Here is a 17,497-nt window from a genome sequence, read left to right as displayed (position 1 = left end):
ACAGTAGCCTAATTACAGTGTTAATGTAAGCCTACTTGTGACACTGATAAACTTTAACTTAAAAAATGATTTATCTGCAGTGGATTGCAAGATTAAAGCGCTCTTTTCCTCAAGATTCGCATTCCATCTGTGACAATAAATAACCCTTTTAATTTAGCTCTTAAAGCATTGATGGAAGTGCGAAGGAACAGTGAAAGCAGCAAATAACAATTATATTAACCATTACTACTCAAAATGTATCATTTTCCTTCATTTCAAAATCTCTATTCCTGGATTTCCCTCCAACCTTTTGTTCCAATCTTCCTGTCCTTCGTTATCTCATTCACAAGAGAACAGTCACTTCCATCCACACTGAATTCTTTTTTACTGTTCTTTGCCACTCCGTCTTACCCCGTCTTTGCATTCCCCTCTCCAGGAAAACAGTGTGCAGCAAACTTCTGTGCCTCATTTTCTGTCTGGTCCCACACATAACTGCACCTTGCTCAAAAATAACCTCACTCCATGATATATAACCGAGAATGTGACACATGGTTTACAAAGTTTTAAAGTTTATTTATTAGTGGCACAAGTACGCTTACATTAACACTGCAATGAAGTTACTCTGAAAATCCCCTCGTCGCCACACATTCTCGGTACACTGAGAATTTAGCACGGCCAAAGCACCAAACCAGCAATTTTTTTGGACTGTGGTAGGAAACCGGAGCACCCGGAGGAAACCCACGCAAACAAGGGGAGAACGTGTAAACGCCACACAGACGATGACCCAAGCTGGGAACCGAACCTGGGTCGCTGGCGCTGTGAGGCACCAGTGCGAACCACCGAGCTACCATGTCGCCCCCTGTTCATGCTCCCATGCTACAAATCAAGCCTGCGTTTCTCCCCAATTCACCTGAAGATGAGGCAGAAAATGTAGCATTCACAACAATGGTAGCCATTAACTCTGGTGGTAATGGACGGGAAGGGGAAGAGAGCAGAGAAAATGAAGGGAAAACACACTTACCTTGGATTTCCCATTTTTGATCCTGTTGGCTTCATCTATAACCAGATATCGCCAATTAAATATTTTGAAAAGAGGTTTCTCCCTGATGAGCATTTCATACGACGTCACACAGACATCCCACTCTCCAGGAAGGAGCACATCTCTGATGAAAGCTGCCTGATAAAGTAAGAAGTGGGTTACATTTCAGTTTTCAAAACACAAGAAATTTATTTTTCTAGAAGACATTTGGGATGCAGCATAAACAGATCTGATCACAGGCATTAATCAGACAAATTTAGCTGAATAAAACACTGACGTTGGGGTTTTCCAGCCCCGCCAGCAGTGAGCAGCGTCAAGGGCAGGACAGGCAAAGGTGGAGAGCGGCCAAAGGGCAATTGGCTCTTGGCCACTCTCCAAACCATAGAATCCCTACAGTGCAGGAAGAGGCCATTCGGCCCATTGAGTCTGCACCGACCACAATCCCACCCAGGCCCGATTCTCCAAACCATAGCATCCCTCTCTGTCTGGAGCTCGCTCTGTCTGTCTCTCACCCCCTCTCTCCGTTTCTTTCTATTTCATGGCCTCCTCGATCTTTCTCCAGCTCTCCCTCTCTGAAGTCCAGAAGATGAAATCTCCGATTACTGGAGCGGACTCAGTCCATCAGAATCTTGTGGCTTATAGATGCAGAATTTGAACGACAGGATCTATGGGACTGTATTAGTTAGAATAGAATAGAATATAATAGAATCCCTATAGTGTAGAAGGTGGCCATTCGGCCCATCGAGTCTGCACTGACCACAATCCCACCCAGGCCCTATTCCCGTAACTTCACATATTTATCCTGTTAACCCCCCCTGACACTAGGGTTAATTGAATCTTGCACCCCCGTGAATGAACTGACTCTCTCGCGACTTGCCCAACAGATACTGTCTGTCCTTTGGTACCTCACCCTTGCAGCTTTTTCACACACAAGTTTTGACAGCAAGTGCTTGCGGATTACTGAATTCCTATTTGGTAAATGACAGATGTCGAGATAGCAACCAGCTTTAAGAATCCTGGCTGTTGTTTCTTGTTCCGATGCTGGGGCAGCAAGGGTAGTTGTACTTTCCCACTGGGGTCGGCCAACATGTGGCAGGAGATCCAACAAGCACTGCACGGATTACTGCCACAACGTGCAATGTATTTTCAAATTAAACTCCATGCATCAGCTGTATTTTCCAACAATATTTTTGGGAACAAAAAATAGTTCTTACCCTTTGATCCTTGTCAGCTATTAAACAAATAGCTCGAGGGGTCGGTATCCATCTTTTGAACTCAAGCATCCAGTTGTGCAGTGTAGACTTGGGGACTAGAACCATGTGAGGTCCAGGAATGTTCCTATAATGTTTCATGTACCCAAGAAGAGCAATAGTTTGCAAAGTCTTCCCGAGACCATGTTAAACAAAGTAAAACAATTAATTCTCTGAGAATCAAAGACTGTTTTTTCATCAGTGTTGTCCTGAAGCATTTCTGAAATGTACTGGAAGAAACCATTCGGCCCATCAAGTTTGTTCTGCAATTTAAATAGATTATAGCGTATCTACATCGTAACTCCATTTATCTGCCTTGGTTCTATTTCCCTTCACACTAATCTAACAAAAACCTTCGTCTCAGTTTTGACATGTCCAGACTAACCATGCCTCAAGTTTTTTATAAAATAAAAAGCTAGGTTTTGGCAGGAAGGAGGAGAAAACAAACGTTCCAGGTTTCCGCTAATCTTTGAATGGTACACCCTCGAACATCCGGGAGAAGATACTGGTTCCCTATTTAGAAACATCGAAGATACGAGCAGGAGGAGGCCATTTGGCCCTTCGAGCCTGCTCCGCCATTCATTTCGATCATGTCGGATAATCCAACTGATTAGCCTCATCCTGATCCCCCCCCACATAACCTTTGATCCCATTCACCCCAAGTGCTTTACCGAGCCGCCTCGTGAATACATATAATGAATGCTTCACCCCGTTTTGAACCGGGAACCTTTTACTTGAGGCGAACGTGATAACCAGTACACGACAGAGACATTTATCTTATTAAATCCTTTAAACTAAACATCTCACATGCCTACACCAAACAATTGTTATGTCTACAATCAATGTGTATTCATACCGTTTCATCTGCCAGGATACCATTAATGCCATTCTCAGATAAATAAATTAGGCAATTCAGTCCACGGATCTGAGAGTCGCGGAGTTTCCCTCCTTTTACATCTGTGGAAGAGACCCCAAACATTTAGAGCCTTCAACCGTTGCAAGAGTCTGCACAGAATACAGCTCAAGAGGAAATGAAATCAGTGCCATGACCAAAAGGAAAAGTATTACTGTTTCAGGAAACATTGAACTGAAAGCACCAAGATAGCTTGAGACAACAAAAAGCAAGCAGGACAATCCATTTGGTATTCGGGTCTCAATGTTTGCATCAAGAATGTCAGCGTTCAGACCCAGGCTCCAAAACAAAGGTGGTGATTTTCACCGCGACCACTGCCATTCGACAGCAGCTAAATTGACCAATAAAACAAGGCCAAAGTATATACAGAAAAATAAACTGTTAAACAGAGCACCTAAGCTTCACTAAGGCAAGTATGAGCAAGATTGGGAGGGCAGAGAGAAGGAATGATGGTGAGGAACCAGTTTACTGGGCTTTGACTGCTTTGTAAGAAATCATTGCATGGACATTACTGGGGTTTTTAATTTGTTATGAGTATTTGGAGCATTGCGTGCAGTTCTGGTCATCACACTACCAGAAGGAAGTGGAAGCTTTGGAGAGATTGCAAAGAAGGTTAACCAGGATGTTGCCTGGTCTCAAGGGTGTTGGCTATGAGGAGAGGTTGAACAAACTAGGACTGTTTTCATTGGAAAGACAGAGGCTGAGGACAGACCTGATAGAGGTGGACACAATGATGAGAGGCATAGGCATGTTGGATAGTCAGTAACTTTTTTCCAAGGGTGGAAGTGTTAATTACAAGGGGGCGCAGGTTCAAGGTGAGAGGGATAAAATTTAAGGGAGATGTGTGGGGGAAGTTTCTCACAGAGTGGTGGGTGCCTGGAACGCGCTACCAGGGGAGGTGGAGGAAGCAGGCACATTAACAACATTTAAGAGGCATCCCAACGTGTAAATGGATAGGGAGGGAATAGAGGGATACAGACCCAAATAAGGACAGAAGGGTTTTTCTTTATTTTAGTAAGGGCATCATGATTGGCACAGGCTGGGAGGGCTCGAGGGCCTGTCTTGTGCTGTACTTTTCTTTGTTCTTTGATTGGGGAAATGCCATTTGGGAGAACAGATCTTTCAGCTCATCATTTCATCGGGTAAGGAACTGATTATACATGATTCTCAACACCAAAAGGACAGCAAATTACATGTACGCAATCTGTATGATAATCCAATTATTCATCATGAAAACAGATGGTTCCTTTACATGTGGCGCACACTAACATGTTAAAATGGCTGCTCGGTCCCCATGAAAAATAAGTTGCAGCAGTTTCTACTCAGTTCCTTGGGAGCACTGGTTGAGAGGGTAAAGCTGACCAAAACAAAGAGCAAGGTGAAAGGCTGATATATGAAACACATGTCATACTTGCATGAGGGAGATCTTTCAGCTTCACCCTGCATTTTATTCATCCTGAATCTGACCTCAAAATACTCAATATCGACAATATCCAGTCAGAAAATATGATGTCAGATTACAAGTTAGGCTGGAGTGAGTCCGTGGTGTCTGTCAGCATTAGTAGATTGTTCCATTAAAAAGACCCCTTATGCCAATAAATACAGCCAATTAAACCAGGAGAACGGGAGGTGCTGATTTTGGAGATTTAATTACAACAGTCTCAAATGTCCCACAAGTCTGATTTTGACAAAATTGAACACTGCACATCGATGAATGGTGACTGAAAATGTGACAGCAATTGAGAAAAGCTAGTGAAAACTGAGCTACATTAACTCATGTATGAAATAATGAATAAAATGGCTTTACACACATGATGGGGATTCTTCAAACCTTGTGCAGACATTGGTTGCCTTGCTGTTTTCTGACAGTAGCTCTTCATCCTCTTCCTGTTCCGTACGACGATGCCGATAGCTAAGAATTAAAAGTGAATTGCTTTGTGCGGGGGGTTACTATTACTTTCCAAACCATTTTAAAAGAGCTGTTGCTGCAGTCAATTTCAAATCCACAATCACTTCAGAATAAACAGCACCGTACAAATTATTTTGGAGATTGTGCATCACTTTTGTGGTGAAGATTAGTACATAGAATCCTAAAGTGCAGAAAGAGGCCATTTGGCCCATGGAGTCTGCACCGGCCTCAATCCCACCCAGACCCTATCCCCATGATGCCATGCATTTACCCTCGCTAGTTCCCCTGACACTAAGGGGCAATTTAGCATGGCCAATTCACCTAACACTAATCTTTGGACTGCGGGATGAAACCGGAGCACCCGGAGGAAACCCACGCAGACATGGGGAGAATGTGCAAACTCTATACAGACAGTGACCCAAGCCGGGAATCGAACCTGGGTCCCGGGCGCTGTGGGGCAGCAGTGCTAACCACTGCCACACTGCCACCCTAACTACTGTGCCACCATGCCCTACGTACAGCATGTTATTGAACTAAGATTCAAAATTGCAATTAATGCAGGTGGCCATTATTTTAATTTAAAGTTGATTCCAAACATAAACTTTGAAATCTACTGTTATGTAAATACTCTCCCAAGACCTTGGCAGATTACACAGCATATTAGTACTTTTTAATTTAATTCGGTAGTTACACATGTCTAATCTTTTGTGCCAATAGTTGTCAACAGACTCTTCAATCATACATGTGACACATGTAATAACATCCGTGTTTTTAATGCAAGGTTGACAGGAATTCCACGCCTGTTATACGGATGCAGGATATTAGAACACTTGGTGACTAAGATGCTGTTTCAACTTTAAAAAGGCAGAGAAAAGGTGTAGGCCATGCAACCTCAGACATCTGTTTATTCAATTAAATCATGCCTGCTGTTGCTTCATATCACTTGATAGTGCAGCCAACAAAGAAAAAAATCCATTCAGAAAATTTAACACCCATAGCCATTTGGGGCAGACATTTCCACCAAGTGGAACGAAATAGCCCTCACTTTCAATCCGAACTAACCTCGTTCTAATATTAAGATGTGCCCCCTTGAACCAGATTTTCTTCAAAATATATTAGTCTCTGTATCTACCCTCTCAAATCCCCTAATCATTTTAAACTCCTCAATTTGGTCACTCTATAATACTCTAAACTCAACGGAATGAAAGCCAGATTTACGGAACATGTTATGTTCTCATAACCTGACACTAAGACCAGACAGCATTCCGGTGCCAGAACAATATTACTTTCCTGAGGATCGTTGCCCAGAACCAAAGGCAGTTCTCCAGCTGAGGTTTGACCAAGGCTCTGTACAGCTTCCTCATTTTTTCATCCCAATCTATTTTGAGATAAATGCCATCTTCCTCTTAGCACATTCCATTATCTTTTGTAACAGTGCAGTAATATCGTGTTATTTGTATATATGGAAAATCAAATCTCTTTTGCTCCTCCACAACTAATCTCTCTTGTCGAAAACACTTAGATTTGCCTTTCTCAGTTCCAAATTGGGTGGCCTCACACTTCTCCACACTGAACTACATTTGCCACAGCTTTGCCCACTCACTGGGCTGTCCCCTCTTTGCAACTCCATCATATGGTCCCAATTTGTGGTTGCTCCTAACCTAGTCTGCAAAAGTGGATGAAGCAGTAAAGAGTTATATCCAAATCACTGAAACCCTAGGCCCGAAAACCTCAAGGAGGAATGAAAGCTTTACTCCCACCATTGTACTTTGACCCCAACATTAACGCCTCTTTGGCCTTCAGACGCCAGGAACACTTTACAAGTTGAAATCTCTCTCATGAATCCAAAAACACATTGCCTGGAATATATCTTATTTTTCCAACCGACAGAAGCATCTGTTTCTCATCTTTCTTTAATCGAGGGCGCCCGGTTTAATGGAGACGTTGGAGTTTTCTTTGCAGCAGGTTGGATAAAGTGGGCAAAAAGCTCGGTCTGTTGCAGCAGATAATCAAATCTGTCGAACAAGCAAAATAAATGTTCATAAGAAAATAAAGCATTGAGAAATAACGTGAAAAGTGTGTGCAAACACATCTCATTTAATCTACAGTCAATCTACAGTTCTCCTTGTGGGGGCTGCAGATTTGTTTTTATTGAAGCGTCATAGTACGTGTCTTTGGAAAACAGCCTTTCACCTGGTATTACTTTGTAAATTAGGCAACTGATTAACATTTGGGTGAGGTGGGGAAAGAATAATCAAGACAACCCTCTCTGCTGTGGTGCTATTAAATAATTCCAACTGTAATTGAGATTTTACTTTGTGCTAGTAAATTCAAAAATGCTCTTCAAACACAACCTATATTTCTACATACAGGATAGTACACAAATGTGTATAGTACTATACGTGACAGCCTCAAATTTAGCACTGTTCATGCTTAGAAACATAGAAACATAGAAAACTACATGCACAAAACAGGCTCTTTTGCCCCACAAGCTGTGCCGAACATATCCCTACCTTTTAGGCCTACCTATAACCCTCCACTCTATTAAGTCCCATGTACTCATCCAGGAGTCTCTTAAAATACCCTATTGAGTTTGCCTCCATCACCACTGACGGCAGCCGATTCCACTCGCCCACCACCCTCTGTGTGAAAAACTTCCCCCTAATATTTCCCCTGTACCTACCCCCCAGCACCTTAAACCTGTGTCCTCTCGTAGCAACCATTTGCACCGTGGGAAAAAAGCCTCTGAGAGTCCACCCGATCTATGCGTCTCAAAATCTTATCTACCTCTATTAGGTCTCCTCTCATCCTTCGTCTCTCCAAGGAGAAAAGACCGAGCTCCCTCAGCCTATCCTCATAAGGCATGCCACTCAATCAAGGCAACATCCATGTAAATCTCCTCTGCAGCCTTTCAATCTTTTCCACATCCATCCTGTAATGAGGAAGGATGTGGAAACTGGTGTTACTGACTGTATCTTTACTGATGTTAATACAGCTCCCTCACACTGTCACTCAATAACCCCTCTCCCCCCAGCGCCCTGTGTTACTGACTGTATCTGTACTGATGTTAATCCAGCTCCCTCACACTGTCACTCAGTAACCCCTCACCCCCAGCACCCTGTGTTACTGACTGTATCTGTACTGATGTTAATCCAAATCCCTCACACTGTCACTCAGGAACCTCTCTCCCCCAGCGCCCTGTGTTACTGACTGTATCTGTCCTGATGTAAATCCAGCTGCCTCACACTGTCACTCAGTAACCTCTCTCCCCCAGCACCCTGTTTTACTGACTGTATCTGTACTGATGTTAATCCAGCTCCCTCACACTGTCACTCAGTAACCCCTCTCCCCCCAGCACCCTGTGTTACTGACTGTATCGGTACTGATGTTAATCCAGCTCCCTCACACTGTCACTCAGTAACCCCTCTCCCCGCCCCCCCCCCCCAGCACCCTGTGGTACTGACTGAATCTGTACTGATGTTAATCCAGCTCCCTCACACTGTCACTCAGTAACCCCTCTCCCCCAGCACCCTGTGTTACTGACTGTATCTCTACTGATAATCCAGCTCCCTCACACTGTCACTCAGTAACCCCTCTCCCCCAGCACCCTGTTTTACTGACTGAATCTGTACTGATGTTAATCCAACTCTCGATAAAAAAGTGTTAAAAGCACAAGTTAGTAGAATGTTTGTGCGGGCAAGAGGAGGAAGCTTGGTGGTTAAAATCTGATGGTAAAAGCAGCCATTTATCTCCCACAATATTTCTGAAATAGCTTAGTAGTTAATATCTATTCTATAGCATTTCCAATGGTTTGCTGCCACTACCCTGAAGCTAAAATTGCTCCATTTGCTCAGAGGATATTGCAAATCCAAAGCAAGAGTGTCCAAGTTTAGAAAGTCAAAACCTGTTCAATTTTGATAGATTAAAAATATGATTGGTTCCATCCATGAAGCACTGGGGAATATTTATACAGTTTATATTTATACAGTTGAACAATGCAAAAAGACAACTAATCGCTGATTTGAAAAGGCCACAACTCCAGTTATCGCACCCCATAAAAAGGAGGGTCATGGGATGTGGGCATCACTCGCTAGACCGGCATCCATTAACCTCAAGGTGGAGGTGGTGGTGAGCAGCCTTCTTGAACAGCTGCAGTCTGTGTGGTACGTACACCAACAATGGACGGGGAAATGGAGTTGAAGCCCAAGATCAGCAATGATCAAACTGAATGGCAGAGCAGGCTCGAAGAGCCATGTGGTCTACTCTTGCCCCTCCTTGTGTTGTCTTCCATCTGCTGTCCTTGTTGTTCTAGGTGTTAGAGGTCATGGATTTGGAAGGTGCTGTCAAAGGAGCCTTGAAAATATACTGTCGTGCATTTTGCGTATGGTTCACACTGCTGCCAATTTATGGGTGGCGAATGGAGTGACAATCAAGTGGCTGCTTTGCCTTGGAAGGTGCTGAGTTTCTTGAATGTTGTTGGGACTGAACTCATCCAGGCAAATGAAGGATATTCCTTCACACTTCTGACTCCTGCCTACGGATTATGGGTAGGTTTTGGGGATTTAAGTGATGGGTCATTCTCCATAGAATTCCCAGCCTCTGACCTACTCTTGTAGCTCTCAGTAATTATCTGCTCAGTTCAGTTTCTGGTCAATGGTAACCCCCAGAATGTTGATGGCGGAAGATTCAACAATGGTAAAGCGGCTGATTATTAAGGGGGAAAATGGCTGGAGTCTCTCTTGTTGGAGATGAGCATTGCCTGGCACTCGGGTGGTGCACAAGTGATTTGCCACTTGTCAGTCCAAGCCTGAACATTATCCAGGTCTTGCTGCGTGCAAGAACAGGCTGCTTCGGTATCTGAGGAGCTGCAAACTGTACAAAACGTAGTGCAATTCTCATCTGTAAACACCCTTACTTCCGACCTTATGATGAAGCAGCTGAAAAAGTTTGGGCCTCGGGCACCACCCTGAGGAACTCCTACAATCATGTCTTGGGGCAGAGATGATTGGCCTCCAACATTTACAACCTTCTTCTTTTGTGTGAGGTATGACTCCAGCCAGTGGACAGCTTTCCTGATTCCCACTGAGTTCAATTTTGCTCGGTCTTCTTGATGCCACACTTAGTCAAATATTCCCTCAATGTCATGGATGGCCATTCACCTCACTGCCACAACACAAATAGGACACAAAACCTCTGCTTAGTTGAAAGCATCAAAACACAAGGAACGGGGAAATATCAATCAACTTTAAAAGGCCACTACTTACTGAAGAAGCATGTCTCTCACCTATCAGTTATGGTTACCACATTATCATAGTCTTCTTAGGACATTATCATTGCTGATCTAACAATAGTTTGATCCTTCTGCAAGTTGGCCATCTTCTAAGTTATCTAATATTGAATGATGTGCATCATTCAGCGAATGAAAGACTGCAATTGCCAGTACCAGCTTTCAAAAATGGGACGAACCACCCTGTGACGTCAGGGTACTGAAATTCCTCCGAAGGAAATTCAGGCTGAAAGTATTGCGAATCAGCACTGATGGACGAGGATTAAATGGGCTCCTGCTCTAAAAGATGGAGCGGTAAAGCTGAAAATTTTATAACAAGACCAGCACCCTCGAGCAAAGCTGTACTTTCTCTGGGTGGTGGCAGTGACGCACAGCTGGTTCCCCCAAGATGATAACCTAATCAGTTCTAATTTGTTAACTATTTGATCCAAATTAAAATGAATGTAAAGCAGAGACTTTCCATGTATCAATGAATTGAAAGACTATGTACAAATGAAAATAATTTTAACAAATGCTTCCTTTACTGATTTTACCATTTTTTCTTCAGAGGCGGATCCTCCTCTTTCACCTCTGGTTTAGGCACTTTGAATATAAATGCTGCATCACCCACTGTCCATCTAGCACAGAAAACATTAGGTGAACAGTCAATAAACAGGTCTATCACAAACAGAAATTTGCAGAGTGGAAAATTTATTCATCCAAATGACACTGCATTATAAATATTACACCCGCTGATTTTTCATTTATCAGCTGGACTTCCAAGCAGAACAATACACGTTCCACACAGAGCCAATGCTATTTGGTACTGAGGGAATGTTCTCTCTCCCTTTAAATTGGGTAAAGTAGATGACAGGTTTGCCTAAGAAAATGCTTAAGACAATAAAACCAGCTTTTGTCTTGAGAATGAATTTTGATTCAAAACCCTATTTTGCCAAATCTCTAATCTCAAAGGGTAGAGATAAAAAAAAGCAAAGAATTATATTTCTATAGTACCTTTCATGACCTCAATACTCTGTATTAACTGAGTGATAAATACGATGTGGAGATGCCGGCGTTGGACTGGGGTAAGTACAGTAAGAAGTCTCAACACCAGGGGTTAAATTCCAAAAGGTTTATTTGGTAGCACAAGCCACAGGCTTTTAGAGCGTTGCTCCTTCATCAGGTGAGTGGGAGTTCTGTTCGCAAAAAGGGCATATAAAGACACAAACTCAATTTACAAAGTAATGGTTGGAATGCTAGTCTTTACAGGCAATCAATTCTTAAAGGTACAGACAGTGTGAATGGAGAGGGGGTTAAGCATAGGTTAAGCACCCGTGCTTAACCCTCTCTCCACTCGCATTCCAACCTGGTGTTGTGAGACTTATTACTGTGATAAATACGAGACAGGACACAGGACACTTCAAAATGCTGCCCTGGGAACCTTTATACCGGAACAAGAGGGAAGAATGGGTTGTGTCTCATCCGAAAGGCGGCACCTTTGTCAGTATAGTACTTTGTCCTTGTGTCAATCTGGATTTCTAGTCTGAAGTCACTGGAGTGGTATTTGAACCCATAACCACCTGACTCAGAGGTGAGAATGCTACCAACTACGTTGCGCCTAATGAGAAACATGAACCTACAATAGGCATTTCATAATGGTTCATCTCATCTCCCCAGCAAACTGCCGCTATAGCTAGTCAGGTCCAACATTATTTTGTCATTACAGGTGACAAGAAACAAGACATTCAGTCCAATTGGCCTGTGCGAACTTACCAGGCCGTCCATCCATCAGTCTTTCCTTTTCTAGAGAAAATAAGCCCAGTCTTTCCTGATACAGGATAGCCTCTCAGTTGTACTATCACCCTTGTCAATCTTCTTTTTCACATCTTTGTATCCTTTTTTATAATTTGGAAGCCAGAACTGCACAGAGTACATCAATGTGTGGTTTAACCACCTTTAACATAGAAATAATCTCGAAAGTACTCCACAGGACTGGTCTAAAAATATTTAACACTGAGCCACAAGTTTTATTAGTATAGATGTGGTCAAACTGGTACGTTTTCAAGGGGGGAGAGGATTAGGAAGAGTATTCCAAATGTAGGGCTTAGGCAGCTAAAGGCAATTTATCAACGTCACAAGTAGGTTTACATTAACACTGCAATGAAGTTACTTTGAAAATCACCTAGTCGCCACTGAGGGAGAATTTAGCACGACCAATGCCCCTAACCAGCATGTCTTTTGGACTGTGGGAGGAAACTGGAGCAGCCGGAAGAAAACCACGCAGACAGGGGGAAAATGTGCAAAGTCCACACAGACAGTGAGTGACCCAAGTCGGGAATCAAACCCGGGTCCCTGGCGCTGTGAGGCAGCAGTGCTAACCACTGTGCATCATGATCACCCGTCAAAAGCAGGGACGTGCAAGTTGCCAGAAATGGAGGAGCACAACGATCTGCGGGACTGCAAGAGGCAGGAAGGGGTAAGGCATTAGATGGATTTGAGAACAAGGATGACATGAAAACTAAGGCGTTGCTAGACTGGAGGTGATGGTTGAACAGACTTGATTCAAGTTAGGATTCAGAGGGTTTTGAACAAAGTTTATGGAGGTTGGCAAACAGGAGGCCAGCCACAGCACTGGAATAGTTGAGATGCGAACGAAGGTTTCAGCAGCAGATCAGCTGAATCAGGGTGGGAGCAGGGCAATGTTACAAAAATGTACGTGGGATATTTTGGTGATGGAGCTGATATTTAGTCAAAATGTCACCTCAGGGTCAAAAGGTTACAAATATTGTGGTTCAGTCTCTGTCTATGGATGGACAGGTAAAAATCAAACTCGACGAGGACAGTCTCATCCAACCTAACGGTGAAGGGGATCGGATGCTCAAATGTGTCAAAGGCCGCAGACACATCAAGGATAGTTTACCATGCTCACAGTTACACAGGACACCATTTATCTGATGATGAGAATTTCAGTACTGAGACATGACAGAAATTTGTTTGAACAAGTCAAACATTAAACTGGAGGAAAGTTGGAAAGGGATTTGAGGGAAAGGGAATGTTAGAGATGAGGAAATTCGCAAGGACAGAGGGAGAGGGGTAGTTTTTTTTAAAAGTTGGTGATGGTGTCAGATTTTGAGGGGAATGGGACAGTAGCAAAGGAAAGGGAACCCATTGACAATATCAGTTAACAGGGGGACCAAGAAATGGGGTGGTCAACAGTTCAGTAGGAATAGACAATAAAAGGGTGCAAAGGGTGTTAAGAAAGGAGATGCAAATTCAAAGTGAGTGTGTGGGAGGAACCGTGAGCACAGTTTGGCTTGGATAGCCTTAATCCTCGATGCAGAAGTCCACCAGCTCCTCATGGCAGGGGTTAAGATGACAGTTTAGGCGGCAAAGTCTGGGCCTACAGCTGCATCCCAACATGCAGGATTTATAAAACATTACTTCTCCAGTTTTCAATTCTATACACCTAGGAATGAACCTGAGTGCTTAGTTTACTGTTTTAAAATGGTTTTATTAATCTGCATCATTGCTTATAATGATGAACCCTCTGCAAATTGATCCGAGATGCATGAGACTTCTTTATTCTTCATAGAAAAGTGTAACACGCATTTTAATTGAAACTCATTTTCCAATTAGAGGCCATTTTAGAGTCTTATATTTTTGCTTCTGTCTTCCGAAGTAGGTGCAGTAATTATACCCACAAAATTGTGACTTCCACTTTTGAATCAGGACCCTGAATCAAGAGGCAAGAAAATCCTTAATAATCCATTGCAGCACTACCTCTCGATAAGAATGACAAGGCAAGCGAGCCATCTTCTGAACAACATTGTGCAAGATGAATTTTCTGTTCCATCACCAGGGTATAAAACGCAGCGGAGATGATTGGTTTTGGTCACAGAGAACTTGGCCAGTCCACCACCTCCCCTCCCTCTCAAAAACCACTCAACATTTCACCCTTTCACATGCCAACCAGCACAGAGATGGAATGGTAGAGTTGTATTCAGACACATACCCTGATTATTTCACTGCTGATAAGCTGGCCCAGCAGAACAAGTTGGGTCAAATCTCCACTGGGAATTGGGAAATATTAGAACTGAGTCACTTCTGCAATGCAAAAGAAGGGGCAGCAACCAGCTGACTGGCAAGTAATTGCAAACAGAATAAAAGGCTTAGGAGTTGTTACACCTCCAAAATTTGCAGTGACCCAAAAACTACTGGGATCCGAAACATTGAGCCATGTTTGTTTATTTATAGATGTTACATAGGCACAGAGGAATGAGGAGAAGTAGGCAATTCAGTCCTTCGAGCCTGATCCACCATTCAACCAGATCATGGCTGATCTCTCCCTGGTCTCCAACCCATCTCCCCTCCTGTTCCCCTTATCTCTTTAACCTGCTCTTTTTTTAAATCAGAAATATGTCTATTTCCTTCTTGAAACCATTTAATGATTCAAACTTCACGGCGCTATGGGGCACCGAGTTCTACAAAAACACCACCTTCTGTGAGAAGTAATCGCTCCTCATTTCAGCTTTAAATCTGCCACCTCTCAACATATACCTGTCACCTCTTGTTCTAGATTGTCCCACAAGGGGAAACATTTGGTCTCTGTTAACCTTATCAATCCCTTTTAGTATTTTACATACCTCGATCAGATCTCTCGTCATCCTAGTAAACTCCAGTGAGTACAAGCCCAAACTGTTTAATCTCTCCGCGTACATCAACCCTTTCACTCCCGGAAAGGGGATGAAGAGGGGAGGGTGGTGGGGGGAGCGGCGTGGAGGGGGGGGAGGGGGAAGGGAGGGGAGGCGGGAAGGGAGGGGAGGGGGAGGAGGGGGGAGGGGGGGAAGGGAGGGGGGAGGAGGAGAGGGGAGGGAGGAGTGGAGGGGAGAGGGGAGGGGGAAGGAGAGGGGAGGGGGGAGGGGGGGAAGGGAGGGGAGGGGGGAAGGGAGGGGAGGGGGAGGAGAGGGGAGGGGGAGGGGAGGGGAGGGGGAGGAGCAGAGGGGAGGGGGGGACTGGAGTTGAGAGGGGAGGGGGAAGGAGAGGGGAGGGGCGGAGGGGGGGAAGGACCGGGGGAGAATGGCCAGCCCCACTCACCGGACCGTTACGAGGGAACAGTGGGGGGGGGGGGAGGGAGGGACCGGGGGGAGGAGGGGAGGGGAGGGAGGGGGGAGGGGGGACGAAGGGGGGGAGGGGAGGGGGTGAGGGAGGGGAGGAGGGGAGGGGGTATGGGAGGCGGTGGAGGGGGAGTGGAGGGGGTGGAGGGGAGTGGGTGGAGGGGGATGGAGGGGGGAGGGGAGGTGGTGGAGGGGCGTGGTGGTGGGAGGGGAGGGGGTGGAGGGGGATGGAGTGGGGAGGAGAGGGGGTGGTAGGGGGTAGGGGTGGGGGGAGGAGAGGAGGGGAGGGGGGAGTGGATGGGGAGGGGAGGGGGTGGGAGGGGAGGGGAGAGGAGGGGGGAGGGGGAGGGGAGGAGAGGAGGGGACGGGGAGGGGATGGGGTAGGGGAGGGGGGAGGGGGGGAGGGGGAGGGGAGGGGGAGAGGGGGGGAGGAAGAGGGGAGGGGGAGGTGGGGTCGAGGGGGAGAGGAGGGGGAAGGGGCGAGAGGGAGAGGAGGGGGAGGGGGGAGGGGAGGGTTGTGCTGGGGGGAGGAGAGGGGGTGGTAGGTGGGGAGGAGAGAGGCAGAGGAAAGGAGGGGAGGGGGAGGGGAGGCGGAGCGGGAGGGCGTAGGGGGAGTGAGGGAGGGAGGAGGGGGTAGGGGAGGGAGGGAGGGTTGGGGTTGGAGGGTGGTGGAGGGGGGAGGAGAGGGGGCGGTAGGGGGGAGGAGAGGGGGAGGAGAGGAGGGGAGGGCGAGGGGATGGGGAGGGGAGGAGAGGTGGGGGAGGGGAAGGGGAGGAGAAGGGGAGGGGAGGAGGAGAGGAAGGGGGAGGAGGAGGGGAGGGGGAGGTGGGGTGGAGGGGAGAGGAGGGGGGAAAGGGGGAGCGGGAAAGGTGGGGGGAGGGGGGAGGGGGGAAGGGGACGGGGAGGGGGGAGGGTGGGGAGGGGATGGGGGAGGGGGGAGGGTGGGGAGGGGAGGTGGTGGAGGGGGTAGGAGAGGGGGTGGTAGGGGGGAGGAGAGGGGGGAGGAGAGGAGGGGAGGGGAGGCGGAGGGGGGAGGGGGTATGGGGAGGGAGGGAGGGAGGAGGGGGTAGGGGATGTTACGCCGCTGTTTAAAAAAGGAAGGAGACAAAAGGCGGGTAACTATAGGCCGGTCAGCTTAACGTCTGTAGTAGGGAAAATGCTGGAATCCATTATTAAAGAGGAGATAGCAGGGCATCTGGATAGAAATAGTTCGATCAATCAGACGCAGCATGGATTCATGAGGGGAAAGTCGTGCTTGACGAACATGTTGGATTTTTATGAAGATGTGACGAGGGCGGTTGATGGAGGAGAACCAGATAATAATGTTGAGGTAGGGAGGGCTGTAAACAAGCAGATAAGGGATGCGTGTAAAAACGCAACGGCAATAATCATGGAGGACTTCAACATGCACATTGACTGGCAGACTCAAGTCGGTAAGGGTGGAATGGAGGAAGAGTTCTTAGAATGCTGTCGGGATAGTTTCCTTGAACAGCATGTTACGGAACCGACGAGGGAACGAGCTATTTTGGATCTGGTATTGTGTAACGAGGTAGGTAGAATTAAGGATCTTATTGTGAAGGACCCTCTTGGGTCTAGTGACCACAATATGGTCGAATTTCTGATTCAGATGGAAGAGGAGAAAGTTTGGTCTCAAACCAGTGTCCTCTGTTTGAACAGAGGGAAATATGATAGGATGAGGGATGAATTGGCTAAGGTAGACTGGGAGAGCAGGCTGGCAGGTAGGATAGCTGAGGAACAGTGGAGGATTTTTAAGGAGATCCTTTTCAGTTCTCAGCAAAAATATATTCCAGCAAAAAACAAGGATTGTAAGAAAAGGGAGAACCAGCCGTGGATAACGAAGGAAATAAAGGAGAGTATTAAAATAAAAACAGCTGCGTACAGAGTGGCCAAAAATAGTGGAGAAACAAGTGATTGGGAAAAATTTAAGAAACAACAAAGAGAGACTAAGAAAGCGATAAAGAAAGGAAGGATAGACTATGAAGCTAGGCTAGCAATTAATATGAAAA

The 17,497-nt window shown here is 45.7% G+C and overlaps 1 pseudogene; it reads right to left on the bottom strand.

The window, feature by feature from the left end:
• Positions 1–10,994, bottom strand: part of LOC144486030 (SWI/SNF-related matrix-associated actin-dependent regulator of chromatin subfamily A member 5-like) — a 29,454-nt pseudogene extending 18,460 nt beyond the window's left edge.
• Between the last annotated feature and the right edge of the window lie 6,503 nt (positions 10,995–17,497).

The sequence above is a fragment of the Mustelus asterias genome, unplaced genomic scaffold (assembly GCF_964213995.1).
Source record: "Mustelus asterias unplaced genomic scaffold, sMusAst1.hap1.1 HAP1_SCAFFOLD_276, whole genome shotgun sequence".
In the NCBI taxonomy this organism is placed as follows: domain Eukaryota; kingdom Metazoa; phylum Chordata; class Chondrichthyes; order Carcharhiniformes; family Triakidae; genus Mustelus; species Mustelus asterias.
The sequence above is the reverse complement of the archived record's forward strand: the minus strand, read 5'-3'. Positions and strand labels throughout refer to the sequence as shown.